We start from the raw sequence: 19,919 nt of genomic DNA on the forward strand, positions 1-19,919 counted from the left end.
TACAGTCAACCCAAAATATCGTTTAATTATTTTTCTAAAAGAGTATTTGGCTGGTCTCACCTCGATGTCGGAGGGGGCGGTGACGGGGATGATGACGGGGATGATGGAGGGGCCGGGGGCTCCTAGATTTCTGCGAAAACAAAAACCCTATAAGCTATCAACTAATCATAGTGCTCTCCAATTTTAGCATTCAAAGTAGGATCGGAGTAGTTTTCCACTTTGAGCATTCAATAAGCAAAATCAAATCACAAAATAAAGTAGTATTCAAATTAGGATGCATTCAATTATAAGCAAAACTACATCATCTCCATGCGTCCGTACATCGTCGAATATTATCACTAATACACCTCGAATACTATCATACATATAGCATCGCTGGTACAGCTAGAACAGTAGCGCTCGACGGATATCGGCGCGGGCGGTGGACACCCAAAGGGACGGAACCATCACAGGATCATAGCTCCAGGGAGATCCCTCAAGAACCTGCCAGGTATTGTCGAACCTGCCCTCCAACGCAACCATGTAGCGACGGACGTGCTGGTCCTCCTCGCTGACATGGTGACGTACCACCTCCGCGGTGTCCGGAAGCCTCGGCACCGTCACTGGCCACGCGAGCGCCACCAAACAAGGATCGGGTCAACGACGGGCTGGTTCCTCACCAACGTACGCCCACCGGAAGGTAGCACCTCCCAAAACCAGCCCGGCGGAGCCCAGTCCCGGACATGGCCCCTCTGATCAAGCCGGCCTCCTCCGCCGAGTCGACGACGAGGATGCGGGTTAGGCATCGTCGACGTCGATGCGGGAATAATTGCTTTAACTAAAAAAACAAAATAGTTCTATTAATTTCCTTGCTAAAAATAAACTACTTCTATAGTAAAATAAACTAGTTTTGTTAAATCAACTAGTTCAACTACTAATTAAGCACTTACTATAAATAAAATAAAGTAGTTTTATTAATTAATCAACTAGTTCAACTACTAAGCACTTACTATAAATAAATAAAATAAAGTAGTTCTTACTAAAAATAAACTACTTCTATATATAGTAAAATTTAATAAAATAGTTCTATTAATTAATCAACTAGTTCAACTACTAAGCACTTACTACAAATATATAAAATAAATTAATTCTTACTAAAAATAAACTACTTCTATATATAGTAAAATTTAATAAAATAGTTTTATTAAATCAACTAGCTAGTTCAACTACTAAGCACTAACCTCAAATCGATATGTACTAATAATTAACCTCAATAAAAAATTAATACATATATGAAAAAAACCTATATAAACAAAAAAATTGTATGAACATTATATTCATACATACATAGCCACATCCATTCATCATATAGCTACCACATACATATATATATACATTATATATATGAAAAAATGCAATGAACAAAAAAATAATACAAATTATATGAAAAAACAGAGCCGTGGCGTGGCAGCGGCTCACATCGGGTGACGGAGGGCGACGGCGTGGGTGGCGGAGGGCGACGGCGACCGCGGCGGGCCGGGGGCGGAGGGCGACGGTGACGTATGGGCGACGGCTCGGGGGCGCGCGGCGGAGGCCGACGGCGACGGCGGCGGCGGGGGGGGGGGGGGGAGGACGACGGCGACGGGCGATGGCGTGGGCTCGGGGGCACGGGCGACGGCGACGGCGGCGGGGCAGCCTGGCGGTGTAGATCGAGCTCGCGGCGTCGTCGGGCGGGGGGAAACTGGCGATGGAAATCTGAAAATTTCCTAAGTGCTGGCTTATATAGCAAAGGTTTTGGTCCCGGTTCAACGCACAAACCGGAACCAATGACCACCCTTTAGTCCCGGTTGGTGGCACCAACCGGGACCAAAGGCCTCTTTTCACCAGCCCAAAGGGCGGGAAGCAGAGGGCTTTGGTCCCAGTTGGTGGCACCAACCGGGACCAAAGGGGAGCATTGGTTCCGGTTGGAGGCACCAACCGGGACTAATGTGCTGGCGCGGTGCGGTGGGAAGTTTAGTCCCACCTCGCTAGCTGAGAGAGCTCAGCACCTGTTTATAAGTTGCGTTGCAGCTCAGGTGCTGAGCTCCTCTCTAATATGCAGGCATTACATGCCTACCTTTGTCACTGCCATGTTGGGCTTATTGGGTCTGTGGGTCTGCATCCTGGCCCATGTGCAGATGGGTTTCTAGTCGTATGCAGGCCGTGTGGCCCATTAGGCGGCATTTTTTTATTTTTTCCAGTATTTTTTTTGTTTTTTGAATTATTTATTTTCTTTTGATTTTTGCTTTATTTTTTTATTCTTTTTGCTTTTAGCTCAGAATAATTATAAACTTTCTGTTACTCCATTAGTTTCCAAATTTGAATAGTTTAAATTTTATACGAAAACTCGTCTGTTACAAAGGGATTTCATTTTTAAAACTTATTTGAACTCCTGATTTTTTGTGTGTTCAAAATGCACCATTCAAAGCCACATCATCATTTTTCAATCCTTTCTGACTTCATTTGTTATTTTTCATGCATTTACTAATTATTTTGAGCTATAAGACCCTAAAATTGAAAAGCATTTCAAATGAACTCTGAAAAGGTTGAAAGTTGGCATGATATCATCATTTCATCCACATAGCATGTGCAAGAAAGTTGAGAGGGTTACGGCAAAAACTGGATGCACTTCGTGTACAAAAAGGACAATCTCTTTCAAAGTATCAGGATTTCATCCGGAAACTCGTCTGTTACAAAGGGATTTCATTTTTTTAAACTTATTTGAACTCCTGACTTTTTGTGTGTTCAAAATGCATCATTCAAAGCAACATCATCATTTTTCAATCCTTTCTGACTTCATTTGTTATATTTCATGCATTTACTAATTATTTTGAGCTATAAGACCCTAAAATTGAAAAGCATTTCAAATGAACCCTGAAAAGGTTGAAAGTTGGCATGGTATCATCATTTCATCCACATAGCATGTGCAAGAAAGTTGAGAGGGTTACGGCAAAAACTGGATGCACTTTGTGTACAAAACGGACAATCTCTTTCAAAGTATCAGGATTTCATCCGAAAACTCGTCTGTTACAAAGGGATTTCATTTTTTAAAACTTATTTGAACTCCTGACTTTTTGTGTGTTCAAAATGCATCATTCAAAGCAGAGACTGATTTTGAATGGTGTATATTCAACACACAAAAAGTCTGTAAAGATCGCCAACCCCAACATAAAAAAATGAGCATAGATGCGCTTATAGAGAAAATTCAACCTAAATTCATAATAAATTTCTATGAATTTCAGAGAAACTCACTGTGAATTTAGGCCAAATTCCCTGTATAAGGGCATCTATTTTCATTTTGAGAGGAGCTCAACAAGGCAGAGAGGGACGTGTTTTTTTTCTCTTTTGCTTTATTTGTTTTGTTTTGTTTCTACTTACAACAAAAAACTTATTTATTTTATTTCTAATTACTTATGTATTTTACTTTAATCATTTTATTTTTATTTATTTTACTGCTGCTATTTTTATTTATTTTACTGCTGCTATTTTTACTTAATTTATTAAGGTTTATTTATTGTAGTTACTATAGTTTATTTTATTAAGGTTTATTTATTTTATAAATATAAAAAAATGAACATAGATGCGCTTATAGAGAAAATTAAACCTAAATTCACAGTAAATTTCAATTTACTGTGAATTTAGGTGAAATTCCCTGTATAAGGGCATCTATTTTCACTTTAAGAGAAGCTCAACAAGGCATAGAGGGACGGGCTTATAAACTGGTGTGAGCGCCCTTCGGTTGGCGAGGTGGGACTAAACACTGGCCGCAACTAGGACCAGCCCTTTAGTCCCGGTTTGTGGTATGAACCGGGACTAAAAGGTGGTGGGCCAGGAGCGTGGCCCATTGGTCCTGGTTTGTCCCACCAACCGGACCAATGCCCCCACGAGGCCCGGCAGGCCCCTGGCCGCACGAACCGGGACCAATGCTCACATTAGTCCCGGTTCGTGACTGAACCGGGGCTAATGTGAAAACTGCCCTGTGACCTAAGCCCTGTTTTCTACTAGTGCATGGCAACTGCGGGACGCGCGGTGACTGTCAAGCGGGGCGTGCGGGACCACGAGGTACGAGGCCTGACGTACGGGGCGTGTGGGCGTTATCTATTTCGCACGCACGCACGCGTGTGAGAGGGACCGGGAGGAAAAAAAGAGGTGTGTGGACATTACTTGTTTTGCCCACACGTAGGTGTGTGGGCTGTTCTTCTTATACACCACACAAAATGTGTGAGCAGACCCCTAATGCCCACACGTGTGGCACTTATCAGCGTCCATCTAAATTGAAATTTGACCGGATCGGGCTTCTTATCTGGATGACCACATAAACTAGATAGATTGAATTACCACAATTCTCTGAAAGTATATGGGACAACTAGCACAATCCGTGGTTATCTCTTGATGTTTATGACACAATTCGGTTGAATACCCAAGCCTCTATTCCAGGCAAGGTTTTCGCCATGAGATTAAACCACTTGGATGAAAGTGACACATAGTGAGTTGTGGTTATGGCGCGTGGTATTATTTTGGTATACGGCGGTGTAGAAATGAGTGGTGCATTCACTTATTTCATTCAAATTTCTTCAACGGGTGTGGCCATCGTGTTGGTGTATTTAGTAATTTGGTACTGCATGTGGGGCAGGTTCATGTGGTGTTGTGCCCTGACACGCTTTTCTGCTTGGAAGCTTCTCTGTATTTCAATTGGTTATTGGTTTCTGCCTCTGCCGCTGTTGCCCAATCGGTGGCTCGCTTTCGGGTTCTTGCCGCTGTTGGTCGTTCGTTGTGTCGCTTTCTTTTTGTCATCGGTTTGCATGCCTGCCGCTGCTGCCTGTTGGTCCAGCAACCTCTAGATTTGTCTCTCTCAGGCTCTCGCTAGAAGGCTCGAGTCCGATCCAGCGCCACCGCCGCACCGCCGTGTATGACTATAAAAAGTGACTCGCCTCCTCCCTTCCCTCCCACCCGCACCACCTAGCTCATGCCTCCCCTCCTGCCGCAGCCCTTCCCTACATCTCCTCTCCCCATGGCCAAGCTGCGCCACAGACGCGGCGGGGATGGTTACCGACACCGTGAGCCACAGAAGAACGATTGAGTCCTGCAGCGCCGGCTTAGCGCCTTCCCGGCCGCCGGCGTCCTCTTCCACTTCCAAGCCATCGAGGAGGACTGATGTGGCTCTTCCCATGGCGGCCTTGAGGTTTTGATTGGGTCCTTGCATCGGTTTTGACGGAGCCTGATAGGAACGCCGGGAGAGAAGTAGCCTTGGATTGGAGCATCGTGGGCATTTCATCCTGTTTGTGGTGGCCACGGGGCAGGCCATCGTCGAGATCCATCCCTGTGAGCCGCAGTTCATCTGTAAGCACACACGATTCCCCTTGCCCCGTCCCTCATCTGTAGAAAATTATTATTCTGATCCGTGTTGGGGGACGAGGCGGCTGCAGGCGATGGGGCATTGGGGAGAATTCGTGCTCGATCCGGCTGCCACCACACGCCATCTGGTGGGGAAGTAGAGGGGGTAGCCGAGCGGAGGAGCGGGCGCGGGTCGGCCGCAGCTCTGGGAGCTCCAGCGGCAGCAAGAGTGGTACATGATGACGGCCGCGCTGTATCCGTACCTCCTCCCGCCGCTCTTCGAAGACCTGCCGGCGGCGCTTTTGGCCGCGAGTGCTCTTTGGTCGTGGCCGCGGGAGCCATGCACGAGCCGGCGTTTCACTAGTGCGCGTGCAGCGCCCTTTCGCTCTCCGGACGGCCTAATCGAGCGCATGTACCCAATCCCCGTCTCTGTCCTCGCCACTGCCTCCGCCAGAAGCCCCGGCAGCGGTCTGCCGTCCTCCTTCCCTCTCAGCCAGATGTTCTTGTGCTGCTAGCTCATATCTCTCTCCCGTACAATACAAAGACGGGATGCGTTTGAGGTTTGAACACATCATGTGAGTTCAAGCCTCACCACAGACTGTTCTGAAGTTTCTTGAGATTTTCTGGTTAGGGAGATTTGGGATAAAATATGCTCTGAATTTTGGACAACAGTACTGCCATGAGTTCGAAGTAACATACTGTTTCGCAAAAAAGGCAGAAGTAACATACTGAACCGTGAACCGATTTAGGCTTGCTCAGTTTGTGGCTGCTCAATTGTGGTGGATGAACTTATTACATGATTTGTTCTCCAATTCTCCCTTTTTGTGATAGAGTTTGTGATTATTAAGATTTAGGCAATGTGTGTCTGTGTCCTTTGCAAAACTTATCAGTACGAATCTCCACATCATTCATATTGATATTGTTTTTGACAGGGTATGCTGGCTGGAACTCAAGGCGGGATTTTCCGACCAAGTTTTTGGCCATCCAATTAACTCTGCTTGGAGGCTTGGACCTTCTAATAATTTTATAAATTTCATTTGCTTACATCATCTCTACTGATTAGGTGTTTAATTTAAGCACTTAACTCTTTATTCTGATGGTTAATTGTTGACTGGATGTAAATTTTCATTTTAACAATGATTCAGCAATGCAAACTATCTTCCTAAGAATATACTTCCGCTTTCCAAAAACTTATTTCCTTTATGGCCTTCGACCTCGCTTGCTGCTTCTGGAGTATAGATACAGTTTGAGGTAGATAGCAGAGAGCAGTCCAGCGGTAAGAGTTGGAACTAACTTTTTTTTATATCAGTTGGAACTAAGCTGCAAAACGAGCTATACCTATCGTGCCTCTCGAGCTCACTCCTGTGCCTATACCCATCTTGGCGGTCGGCGCCTATACCCATCTCGGCGGTCCTTGATGGGTATAGGCGCGGAAGTGGGTTCCCATTTCTTTTGCCTTTTTGATCAGCACAATTGGTCCTGGATGTATCTAATCTTTGTCCTGGGTTTCCATTTCTTCTGTCTAGGAAGCATCATTATCAAAATCAGCAGGATCTTTGAGGCCTTGCGACGCTTAACTTTAGTGAGTGGTGTAGGATCTTGGATTTTATCCTAAACTACTATTAAACTCACAAGAGGGAGCATTTGGGCAATATCTGCATAAATATGAACTATAAAATTATATTATGGGAGGGGGTTGTTCATTTTTCAGAACTAAGGAAGTTGGATAAGCTTAAATCACTTATTCAGCAGTTAACTGAACTTTTCAAATCCACAAGCGGACAAAATCATTACTCTTTCCCATCATTTAAATCAGATGGACGGGCTCCAAACTCCCAGTGCCATTTGTCGTTTTTGTGTTTTGATTTTTATTCGAGTGCCTTTGGTGCTTCTCCTCTCTTGTCGACATACAACTCGGTCTGCCGCCATAGAACACCACTCTGGGCCACCAATTTGTCAACTCCATCTCGGCATTATGCATCCATGGTTGCAGTACTAACCCATATTAATATTCTCTTGACGTTGTTGTTATTAGCTTATATGTTGATGTTTCCCTGTAGTTTCCACTTCAGTTACTGAGATTTTAGTTGTGTGATCAAAACGACAGTTCTAGGATTAATGTTTATAGTTTGTTGCCAAGTAATTTCCCTTGGTGGGCATATTTCTAAATATAGTTTGGCTGATGAACTTGCGTGTTGTACAGCTTATCTTGCAGAGAATATTCTGTTTTGTTTCTTCATCTCATCATTTGGCCAGTTAAATGTTTGTGTTTGTATCCACTGTACATGGTATTTCTAAAACGATATTGCTAAGGCATGCATCGAATTACCCATGATCCACCTGTTATTTGGAGCCCACTAGCTTAAGTAGCCTGTAACTCAGATGTCTAGATTGTTAGATTGATCTCTCCACCAACGGGCCCAACGGCTCATTGGGCCCTTGACCCACGCCCTGATCGGGGGCGTCCAGCCCAAGCAAGGCTTGTGGGCCCCTATCGCGCAGTGCTATAAAGAGGAGGTGGGGACCAGGGGCACTGGGTACGAGGTTCGTCAGCTCCACTGTTCCCCACTCCTAACCCTATCCGATCCAGAGGGAGGCACTGAAGCGATGGGAAGCTCCACCGCCGCCACTCACGCACTCTCTGCCATCACCGCCGTAGCCATCCACCATGGCCAACGGCGGGAGCTCCTCAGGCCAAGAAAAAGGTAATACCTATCACTACTGTTGCCGGAATCCTAGCCTAACCGATCTACAACGTCTATCAATGGTATCAGCCAGAGATTGGTTTAGGATTTTCGGTACAGAAAAGAAAAGGAAATCCCCTCCCCCCAAGAACCCTAACCCCAAAATGAAAAAGAGGGGAAAAAGAAGGGCAAGAAAAGTGCGCCGCCGGAAGGCCGCGCCGTTCCTCTCGATCCGGACGCGCATCGGCAAGCCGAGGCGTTGGACGAAGAACCACCGGAGCTAGCTCAACTGCTTGCCGGAAAAGAAAAGTAAAAGACAAAAAAAAGGGCCAGCACCGCGGCCAAGTCCCTCGACGGCGGCGCGCTCACCGCTGAGGGAGGACGCGCGACCGGCGAGGAGGATGGCCACGGCGCGATCTGGCCGCGCACCCTTACTCTCGCTGAAAAGGAATGGGGTAGCCCCGCCGATTCTCTCTGTTTTCTCCTCTCTCGCAGAATCGAAGTGGGGAGGGGGAAGTGGATGGCTCGCAGGGGACCGGCCACAGCTCGCCGCGCTGCCCCAGCTCGCCGCTCCGCCCTGGCTCGCCGCGCCGGCGTGGCTTGAGGAGCCGGATCCGGGCGTTGCGGGCGAGAGAGGTGCGGTGGGTGGAAAGCGAATGGGGGGAAGGAGACAGAGGCGCGCACGGCACGGTGGCGCGGTGGCAACCGCTGCCGGCGGCCGGGTAGTCGCCGTCTCTGGCGACGTGAGCCAGAGATCAAGAGAGAGGCAGAAGGGTCGAACGAGATGAATGGGGGCGCTAGGTTTCGATCGTGAGGAACCCTCCCAGTTTTCTTCCAGCGAAATCGGCGCTGGGCCGTCCGATCCTGATCGACGGTCAATGATGAAACCCTAGCGCAGACAGGCCAGTAGGCTAAAAGTGGCTTGGGCTTTTGGACGGCAGACAGGCCAGAGAGCCGCGCCCCGCGCCGGGCCTTATGGCCGAAAGACTGCTGGGCTGAGAGCCTGCAGACCAGGCCAAGGAGGCGCGCGGTCGCGCCAGGCCTTTGGGCCGAAAGAGAAGGAAGCCCAGCCGCGCGCGCTGGGCTGCCGGTTTTATTTTATTTTTGTTATTTGTCCAGATTTTGGGCAGATTTTAAATAGTTTTTTTGTGCAAAAAAAATCAACGAAATTTTTTGTTCAGAAAATAAAAAAGTAAACAGGAAAAGTTTCTGAAAATGAAAATAGAAAATTTTCAGCAAAAGAAATGTTCATGACTTTTACAAAGAAAATAAAAAGTACATGAATTTTTATTCATGTTTTTCCGCTGCGTAAATAATTAATAGTGCTCTTTTACAAAGAAATAAAAGTTTTATCCTCCAATTAAATTGGAACCAACAGGAAAATTTAATTGGAAGAACGGTTTTTGAGAGAAGTTTTTTCACTTGTGGGTGAAATCAGATTCAGATAGCTTCTGCTGTGACAGTAAAAAGATATTTTATTAAAGTTTAATTATGGTATTGTAATTTTCTGACCAACGTTGAAGATGACAATATTATAATTCAATGAGTCTTATAGTTAAAAGTTTAAATCTCTGATAAATTTTGTATCAATGACCAATTTTCAGAGAATTTGATAAAGATTGAGAAATGTATATTGCTAGTTTTCCGCTGCAATAAAGTTGATAATGATGATTATTTCCTTAGCAAAGTTACTTAATAGAAATTTTATCATCAGATTATTTATGAGTTATATGCGGTTTTTTTTTCATTTCTGCCCAATGGTGATGTGGAATTAATGTAAAAAGGTGGTGTTTTATTCTAATTCTGCCACAACGGTGATTTAGAATATAAAAAAAAGTTTCAAAAGTCTAATGTGCATTTTTTTTGACCGGACCAATGTAGGGTTATTTTTATGCTCATTATTGTTGATTATTGGCTAAGTTTTCTCAGACTAAAAGTTTTCCATGCTTCCATTTGTGAAAGCGAATGGCTGGGTACTTGTGACCCGAAAGATGACCAAGAAAGGTCATAACATGAGGGAGTATGTTCTCTCTAAAGAATGGCTTCAAAAGAAAAGAGATAGATCATTGAGAGTCTTGGTTGACGAATGTCTTTCATGTACTCTCTATGAAGAAGATTATTCAGTCAACATGATTTGAGTTGAAACAAGCAACATGCGTGTTTAATTTGACCAACGTCGGATCAAGCATGTGTGTCAAAGAGCATTCGGATTTATTCCTAAATTTGATGATTGAATATGCAGTCAAAAGAGCCAATTCTGGCATTTATGTCCCGTACAGGGAATTACCCGCATGGCGGGAAAAGATGTTTATGATAAAACCCGCATGGCAGGAAAAGTCTGGGAAAATCCCAGCATAACCCGTATGGCGGCAGAAATTTTCTCAGACTTATCCTGTATGACAGGAGAAAGACATGGTGACTCATGTGCTTTTAATATGTCCCACTCTGGGAGAAAAGTATGGAGTAGCTATTATGCCTTCCTAGTATCGACCGTACATGTTATGTGTAACGGTCATTAAGCACTCAATAAATTCGAAGAGAACAAAAGTTACAGACGAACCTAAAGATAAGAATGATATGCAAGTGTGACTTGCAAAAGTACTAATGAGAAAGAACTTTGTTGAGTTTCTGAAATGGAATAAGGAAAAAGTACTCCCATACCAGTTAACAAATAACTTCATTATATATGAAGTAATCAGATAAATGAAGTAGATACTCAAAGTTTCCTCAATTCACAAGAGTTGTGAATGGTTTTTCGAAATTGTGGCAGAAAAGTTCTTGCCACATTTCGAGGGGGAGAAAGAAATATGAGATATCCATTAATGAAGAATGTGATCGTCTGGGGGAGTACGACGATCATAATAATACCCCTAAAGAAAAGAAATAGTTGTATTCCTAGAAGAAAGCAGACTAAGGAATACTAAGACGGTGCTTAAAGTGCCATAAAGAAGAATGTTTTAACAGAATAAACCCAAATAATAATCTTAAAGATACGCCATTCTTAGTGAAGATGGTGTAATCTGGGGAGCATGGTATGAAGATACCTAAGACTCAAAAAGATTGTATCTAGGGAGCATGTTGTATGACCTATACAACACCCGTTGTTAGCTCTATAAAGGAGGAATGATTAAACATGGATCTTGTGATAAAGGTCCCTGTAAAAACTATTGCCTCTTGGAAATGAAAGAGTATACAATTAATTTGCCTCTTGGCAATGACAGAGCAACAACAACCCCATATGAAAGAAGTGCCAGTACCCGAGACACAGATGGTCTCGAGGAATGAGAAAATCAGATACTCCTTATTACCATAAAGTCTATGTTAATGGAGGTTGATTCCACCTCGTTTAAAGCGGTCAATCGAGTTTTGAGTAGTGTCTGTTTTGTCTAAATGATAAAGGGACTATGTGAGATGAACTAAAATTTGTGAATCCCGACGATGTTTGGGACTCATAAGTAATTTCCAATGGAGTCAAAACAGTAGGCTGTAAAGGGTCTACAAGTTCAATGTGACTCCAAAGGAAATATGTAAAGGTGTAAAGCGTGACTTAAATCGAAAGATTTTGTGAAAAGAGAATGAATAGATTACAATAAGTGTTGGTAGCACATCATGATCTGAGTTACATCAGATGAAAGATATTATGATCTGAGTTACATCAGATGAAAGTAAAGAACACAGGGGATACTGCCTGAAGAAGTCTTTTATGGACTAAAGCAATCAAATGTTGTTTTGGGTTAAAGAAAATGAGAGGACAATTGTATCCATGCAAAGTTATAGAATGGGAAATTCATTTCATAATCCTGTGCATGTGGATGACGTCCTACTTGCTAGTGGTCATGTCAATCTACTGCAGGAGAAGAAAAGAAGTTCTTGTTCTCAAAGTTCAAAAGAATGTTCTCGGTAGAGTGTCTCTCGTTATAATTATCGAGATTCACCAAGAAAATAATAAAAGGGGTATTAGTAATGTCGCATGGAAATGCTTAGAAAGGTCTCTAAAGTATGCATGCGAGAAAACCTACACCTGTTCTTATAGTCAAGGGTAATGGAACTGGAAACTATGGTGTTCCAAAAGTTGATGAGAAAAGATTGAAAACGGATATGGTACCATATGCTTCAGCTGTTGGAAGCTCAATATATTACCCTGACACAATTCACGTATCCGGGTTGTTTTGGCAATGTCCAGTACATATATAGATCACTGGAATGGAGTCAAAGATATCAGCCTCATGCTGAAAGAAATAAGTGCTCTCAAAAGATTGTGAGTACAAAGACAGGACATGTGAAATGTATAGCGAAATCCACAATTGTCGCTAACTTTCATACTTAGAGGTTTTTGTGTGGAAAAGCTCCAAAGAATGAAACAATTATCACCAATGTGATGCAAAGATATTTTATAGCTTGATATGAGGCTGAGGGACAGGCAAAAAGGTTAAGGAGACATGTACCCGGAGTTAATAATGGTTGACAATAGCGATAACCATTTTAAGTTTTTCGCTCCTATGACAACGAGTCAAGTGTTGATGCCAAACACACTGACACAGAGTTATGCGTTGTAAAGGAGAAAGTCCGGAATTATGTAGAAATGCTTGAAGCATAAAAGCAATAGACAAGTATTTGCAGATCTGCTTATTAAAGGCTTACCGCCGAGTGTGTTCAGAGAACACACGGTCGACATGGGTTTTATGGTATAGTCTAAGATTTCCGGACAATAAAAGGGCCCAAGGTTAAAGATTCTGTTTCAAAACAGAAGAGTGTGTTGTAGGTGTTGATTCTATCGGGAATGAACCGTGATGATGAGACATGCTCTACATGCAAATCTGTGATGGAACGAGTACTTTGAAAAGAGTTATTTCAAAGTATAAAGTTCAAAAGTATATGATGAGACCAAGGGGGAGAATGTTAGATTGATCTCTCCACCAATGGGCCCAACGGCTCATTGGGCCCTTGACCCACGCCCTGATCGGGGGCGTCCAGCCCAAGCAAGGCTGGTGGGCCCCTGTCGCGCAGTGCTATAAAGAGGAGGTGGGGACCAGGGGCACTGGGTACGAGGTTCGTCACCGCCACTGTTCCCCACTCCTAACCCTATCCGATCCAGAGGGAGGCACTGAAGCGATGGGAAACTCCACCGCCGCCACTCACGCACTCTCTGCCATCACCGCCGTAGCCATCCACCATGGCCAACGGCGAGAGCTCCTCAGGCCAAGAAAAAGGTAATACCTATCACTACTGTTGCCGGAATCCTAGCCTAACCGATCTACAACGTCTATCATAGATGTCTCTTCTACCTGACCTTTGTGTATCTCGTTCAGTATGTTTTTGTCAGAGCAAGTGTATGTTCAGGACCTGCAATAGTCATGGTCATGTGCTATATGTGTATTCTCTGTATATATATGCAGCTGCATACACTTAGTATGTGTAGGCAGGGCAACTAATTTCTGTATGAAAAGAAATAATGTGTCTATTTTTTAAGAGCAAATGAGTAGTTTATGACAATGCCACTAGACTCCTGTGGAACTCTGACTTTACCATTGTTTTATCGCTATTTATAAAAATACCATTGGTACATTAATTTTTATTTTTGTATTTACAGCCGTTACTGTGGAGTCAAAGTACTTCGACGGGGGTAGGCTGTGTTTTGATTAGAAACCGGCTAGGGTCTTTACTCTGTTTTGTATTCTCCTGAACTAATATTTGTAATGGGTAAGCTCTGACTGAAACATGCAGCTGATTTGCTTATCCAAGACCATTAGTTCATCCATGAATGTAAATAAATCATGATGTGATTTGCCTGCATTCATATAATCGTTGTTGGTCCAATTACCCCTTGCTTAATGACACAAAAAACTCCCTTTTAGTACCACGTTGCCTAGCTTAACACATGGAAAAAAAATGAATTGTACCTAAAAAACAGTAAAAGGATATAGCCTAGCTTGACATGTATATACGATACATATATGGATCTACTCTTTTATGTGTCCCTTTGTCTAGAAGGGTAGGAGAGCCACAAACTCTTAACATCAATGTTACTTCTAATTATTCAATTGATCAACTGAGTCATTCAAAATTTTACCGCCTTCAATTTTCACCACATCAAATAATACATAGTACTCTGAACGTATAAACCACTTTCCTTTAGATAAAAAAATAATAATTTTTATATGGTATGCAACAACATATATCATTGTGTACAAACGAGGTGCGGCGGCACGCCGCACGGGTTTGGCTAGTACACCTACTACACACACGTTGTTTCAACTCTAAAATTTTGGTTGCATACACCTATTACTTTTTGTTTTTTAAAAAGGAGGATGACCCCCGGCCTCTGCATCTGGGCAATGCATAAGGCCACTTTATTAATTATTCTCACAAGACCTTACAAAGTCATACAACAGTAAGACTAAATCCGCCGTCTAAGCAACAAATGTCACTACACCTATCCAATTGATGAAGGGGTGCAGATAGCCTGGGCCTAATACCAAACAGACATCATAGCCAAGCCTAACATCTAAGACCTGAGACCCCAACCTAGCCACTTGCGGGGTCTGGGGCACACACTGGTCCGGCGTGCTCTCAGAGGCCGCCGCAGCGAACTGCCACCGCTCCATCTTCAGAACTGTACTGATGCATCAACCTTGCTCGGTGTAGCTATCGTCGACGCCACCACGGCGCCCAACGGCACCTCCTCCCTGCGCGCAAACAGCTGAGCACGTCGCGGTCGCCACTGATACACCTCAGCGCCATGCTGCCAAGTACCACCAGCCGACACAGCTTGAAGTCCTTGGAAGATCTGTCGTGCGTAGCACCTGCCGACCAGGCATGACAAAGCGTAGCACCTGTCGGTCAGGCATGACTTGACATCTCCACTGAAGCTCCGTGCAAGACGAAGCCGCTCCACCTCCTGCCTCTGGCTTCCAGCGCTGCTCCACAAACGATGCTCCCAAGAGAGAAACGACACCGCAGTGCCGCCATCGTCCAATCTGAAACACCAGATCCTAGGGTTTTCCCCGGAGCAGCATGAGTGGGTCGACAGTAGTTACACGACGATGCCTTCATCAAGGTAACGGCGTAGAACGCCGCCATCGCCTGCCGTCGGCTCGGTTTTCACCGGCAACCATGTCTCCCCAACTCGCAGCCGGGACTAGATGATGGATCTCGAGATCCGATCACCAAGCTTCTGGCCGGCCACCGCCGACGAAGAAGATGACCACCACCACTGGCTACACCGGCCAGATCAGATCTGCCATGGGTGCCATCAAGCAGCCCACCAGGCCCTCGACGCCGCCGCCGATCTAAAGCCAGATGACATGCCGCCGAAGACCACATCGCGCCGCCACCCGATCCAGGCCAGCCGCCGCCCGTGGCCCGAGGCAAGGCCGACCGCCGCCGCCGTCGGAGCCAACGTCGTCGCTTCTAGATCGGCCGCACCTCCACGCATGTTGGGGCCCCGCCACCCCTGAGACGCGGGAGGGAGGAAGAGCCCCCGCCACCGCCGTCGGCCTCCGGGCGCAAGCCGGCGGCGTCCTCCGGCGGCGGCGGGAGGAGGGGAGGAAGATTGGCTAGGCCCCGGCGGCGTCTAGGGTTGGAGAGCCACCCGAGTCGCCCGAGCGGGGGGCGACGTGGGGGCCTCTGGGGGCAACGCATATACCTATTACACATACCCATTATCTCAATTTTGTTTGCATACATATGTACTGTAATGTACATGAATTTTAGTTGTAGTATGACATTTGGTCTATTTGGTCGGGACCGAACACCATCCCATAGAAACCGAAGACCGAATAGAGAAAAACCGATAAGACCAAATAATTTCAGTGTTAATTATGAAATATCGAATTCTTGTAAAAACAAAAAAACTGGAATCAGCGGGCACTTGTTCGCGTCGGGATATGGGCCACCGTCCGAATTGTATACTTATTTCGACCGTGTAGGGTACTGTTTGGCCCCATGTGCTAGCAAACGACGTTTCTTGAAACACGGCATTGCGGGTCATGTACCCACCTGTGCCAACGGCCCGCTTTCCAGCCAAAATGGGATGCACAAGCCGGCGGTAAGGGACCCCACATTAACCAGTCATTTGTTTTAGCCAGCCACCCCACGACTTGCATATTCCTGCAACACGATTTCTCCAACAAAGCTCAGGTGTAGACATTACTAGCGTGCAATTCCAATCCTGTGTTCTTTTTGGCACCGGGGCCTGAGTACATTTGAATCCACCAAAGTACGGTACAACCTGTGACGGTAGGTTTGAACATGCACTTCAAAACAATACATGTTTGACAAACTTATTACTTTTGTTCACCTCTTTCTGTAGTTCTCTCTCGCCTCCCGGTCGAACAACAGTCGCATGTATTGTCGGACAAAGAAATGCATGGGGCGGCCTTTTTATCATATTGTTTGCACGAAAAATACATAGGAGCGGACGAGCTTGCCTGCTCACGGAACCGGTGAACATTTGTCAAACACACGTTGAATATTTCTCAAATATACTATGAGTATTTATTAAACATACGTTGAACATTTTTCAAAGACACGTAAGATATTTTTCTCAATATATGGTGAATAATTTTTAAATGTGCTGATGTTTTCTAAGATACACACTGACAATTTTTAAATACACGGTGAACATCTCCTAAATACATTGAACATTTTGTAAGATATACATTGATTTTTTTAGATAGACCATGATTATTAGTTTTAAAGACATGATGAATATTTTTTCCTTTTCTATTTCTTTCTTGGAAAAACACAAGCATTTGATGATACACACACAAGCCCAATATAATACACGATTAATTTTCAAATGCAGAGTGATTTTTTAGTAATGATGTATTTAAAAGATATGCCATGCACATTTTCTAATACAAGGTGAATATTTTTTAATTACATTTGAATATTTTTTTATACACGATGAACACTTTCAAATATACGCTAAATGGTTTTGAAATACATTATGAACAATTTGGAAAACACCATGATTCTTAATGATGATGTAACTATAAAACGTGTTAACGCAAGATGAATATTTTGATATTACACAATGAACATGTATGAATTACACTATGAATAATTTTTACTGCATGATAAACAAGTTTACAATGTACATCATGAATTTTTTTAAATATATGAGTTGATTTTTTTAACACGATGGATATTTTTAACACACGCATAAATTTTTTTGACGCACACATGAAAGTTTTGCATATCCACGAACATTTCTTTGATGTGTGTGAATGTTTTATATTTTTAGCATCTGTATTTACACAAAAGAAAAAAAGAAATTAAAATGTAAATAAAAACCGAAAAGAAAAGAAAAATAATAATACTAGTGTGTTCGCTCCACTAGTTTTTTTTTTACGAAGTGCGCTCCTAACCTTTTCTGTTTCGAGAAAGTGTGTAGCTAACCCTATCGCCGGACTCTTCATTGTGTGTTTCCTGTGGTAGATAAATTTGCTTGCAAGGCTCTTGATGATATATCCACTTTCATCAACTGCTTAAGGGTATGGTCAATTGGAGAAGACATTACTAATTACTATGACTACAAATATCTGTTTTTTCAGGTGAGGAATTGTAACCTTATATTCTTTATTACTTGGAATTGAAAATCACTGGAAACAATCCGTAATTACTTTGGAGAGAATCTTTTATTCTTTTCTGTCTTGCTCTTGTTTAGCATAGGATGTATATGATTATCACTATCATGGTATATTATTGCCATTGAGAAATCTTCCCATGTAGCAAATTTACCTAGAAAGTACCCAACTTTGGCAGATCACCATCAGGTGCAGACATACTCTTTGTCCCACATACTACAACAGTATCCCTACAATCAGATGTACAAAATTTTACTTGCTAAAAAACTAATCAATAATCCATGAAATTTAACTGGATTAATTAAGGATCAAGCCACTCACCTTGCGGCTACAATCCACCAGATTCATCTCTCCACGTTCCTGCATGTGAAGAATTGATCAGTGCCCCAAGTCAAAACTACTGCATACCTTATACATGAAGCCCTTACTCAAAATTTAGAAAAATATGCAGAATATCCATTTTTATTGACATGGCTATCTGCAGTCCTAGACAAACTGTGACCATAATCCACACTACTACACATGAATTACTATATAGCTACCTTATGGGGCCTATATGCCTGATCCTCATATCTTCTTATTTGGCAAAGATTTCACCATTTGCACTTAGTCTTGAATGGAGAAGATTTCACATGCTATTGTACAACTGGGCAATGGTGTGGATCTCCATAAGCGACGGCGGCGACTCCAGCTGTCCTTCTGGCCTATGCGTCCCGACAGAGAAGCTTTAGAAACTAATCTGTCTATTCCTTGTTCAGGATCAGTAATGAACATATCAGATAGATTGGGTTTAGAAGCAACAGAATCACACAAACATATAGTATAGGAAGATGTGTTACCTTCCTAATAAAAATATCGATGCTTGTCGATTTAGTTGCTGACCAGCATTGATGTCGTCTGTCCTTGCTACTGCGGCGTGCACTGCCATAGAAATATATACTATTCATGAATGGAAAGATCATTGATGCAACTTGGAACGACATGTTCTAGTAATAATCCTAGATATACTAAGAGAGGCTTAGTTTAGCAAAATCAACCCAATTACACGTCAAACTATCAAACATTGCACTATATCTCAAGAATATACAAACAAGGCAACATCAATCTAACAATTTAACAAGGGTTGACTGATGATGTCTTAGTCCTTTTGGTTCACTACTATATAATATTTTTGAACTCATTCGTTTTTGAGAAATTGGTTCTAAACCTGCAGTGCACAGGAAAGAAAATTGGGAATAAAAGCAGCTTGTACATACCTATAGAAATTGGTTCTGAATCTGCAACACAGAGTTTCTTCTAATTGTTGTTGTAGCGATTCCTGTCAAAACAGCAAATGAGAAGATAAAATTCAGAAAACTCTTACATTCATGAACATAACTATTGACAGGTCAACTATATAAAAGAAGGCACTTTCTTTTCATCTAAAAGGTGTTTACCGACACATCAATACCATGTATGCAATCTTCTAAAAATGCAGTAACGGGGGAACGACAAAACGGGATCACATACAACATATACCCACCACTCATTATTCAACTGGAAAAAACCACTTGAGTCTGAAGAAAGATGACCGTTTTATCTAGGACCAGAGAAGGGTGCAGGGGACAAGCTGCAACTGTCACTACTAGGAAGTACCTTATAGATAGAAGCTTAGCAGTAGCGAGGCGTATATGGGCCGCGCTGCTGCTAATTAGTAGTAGCGCGGGATATAAACCCACGCTACTACTAAGTTGATAGTAGTAGCGTGGGGTATCACTGGTAGAAAAAGAGGCTTCCATACGCCCCCATTAGTCCCCAAAACAATCGAACCGCGACAAAAGGGGTCTTTAGTCGCGGTTCGGGAGGAGACCCGCGACCAACTATCTGGGCCCAGCGCGCTCGGTAGACAGCTGGCGGACGGGAGGGGCTTTAGTCCCGGTTGGCCTGGCCAACCGGGACTAAAGGTCCCCGAAGGCCTTTAGTCGCGGTTGGCCAGGCCAACCGGGACTAAAGGCCCATCCAGCTGGCGGACGGGAGGGGCTTTAGTCCCGGTTGGCCTGGCCAACCGGGACTAAAGGTCCCCGAAGGCCTTTAGTTGCGGTTGGCCAGGCCAACCGGGACTAAAGGCCCATCCCTATATATAGGACTCAGCTCACTTCACTTCACTCAGCTCACTTCACAATTTTCAGAAGGGGGTGGTGGGTTTGCTTTTGGTTCCACCTATGCACACAAGGTGTTCGATGAAATGCCCGAGAGCCTGAAACAAACATGATATGAAGTGTCCGAGCCACACTTGAGCTTTCTCATTTATTTT

General features: G+C 43.7%; 2 long non-coding RNA genes across 3 annotated transcripts in view; one reads left to right on the forward strand and one right to left on the reverse strand.

Moving 5' to 3' along the window:
• LOC109775128 (uncharacterized) overlaps nucleotides 1-19,166 on the reverse strand; it is a 40,019-nt gene extending 20,853 nt beyond the window's left edge. Inside the window, exons 1-5 of one of the 2 annotated variants that reach the window (XR_012184104.1) lie at nucleotides 18,883-19,160; nucleotides 18,466-18,547; nucleotides 18,169-18,375; nucleotides 17,948-17,986; nucleotides 17,781-17,856 (exon numbers count right to left, since the gene is read on the reverse strand). This is a non-coding gene — a long non-coding RNA (uncharacterized lncRNA). Of the gene's footprint in view, nucleotides 1-17,780; nucleotides 17,857-17,947; nucleotides 17,987-18,168; nucleotides 18,548-18,882 lie in introns of both variants that reach the window. The other variant, XR_012184103.1, reaches the window with a different exon arrangement.
• On the forward strand, nucleotides 4,971-6,709 carry LOC109775126 (uncharacterized). Its single transcript, XR_005756215.3, has 2 exons — nucleotides 4,971-5,358; nucleotides 5,445-6,709. It is a non-coding gene; the product is annotated as an uncharacterized lncRNA (long non-coding RNA).
• Nucleotides 19,167-19,919: the final 753 nt, after the last annotated feature.

This window comes from Aegilops tauschii, chromosome 5 (assembly GCF_002575655.3).
Source record: "Aegilops tauschii subsp. strangulata cultivar AL8/78 chromosome 5, Aet v6.0, whole genome shotgun sequence".
NCBI classification, from domain to species: Eukaryota; Viridiplantae; Streptophyta; class Magnoliopsida; order Poales; family Poaceae; genus Aegilops; species Aegilops tauschii.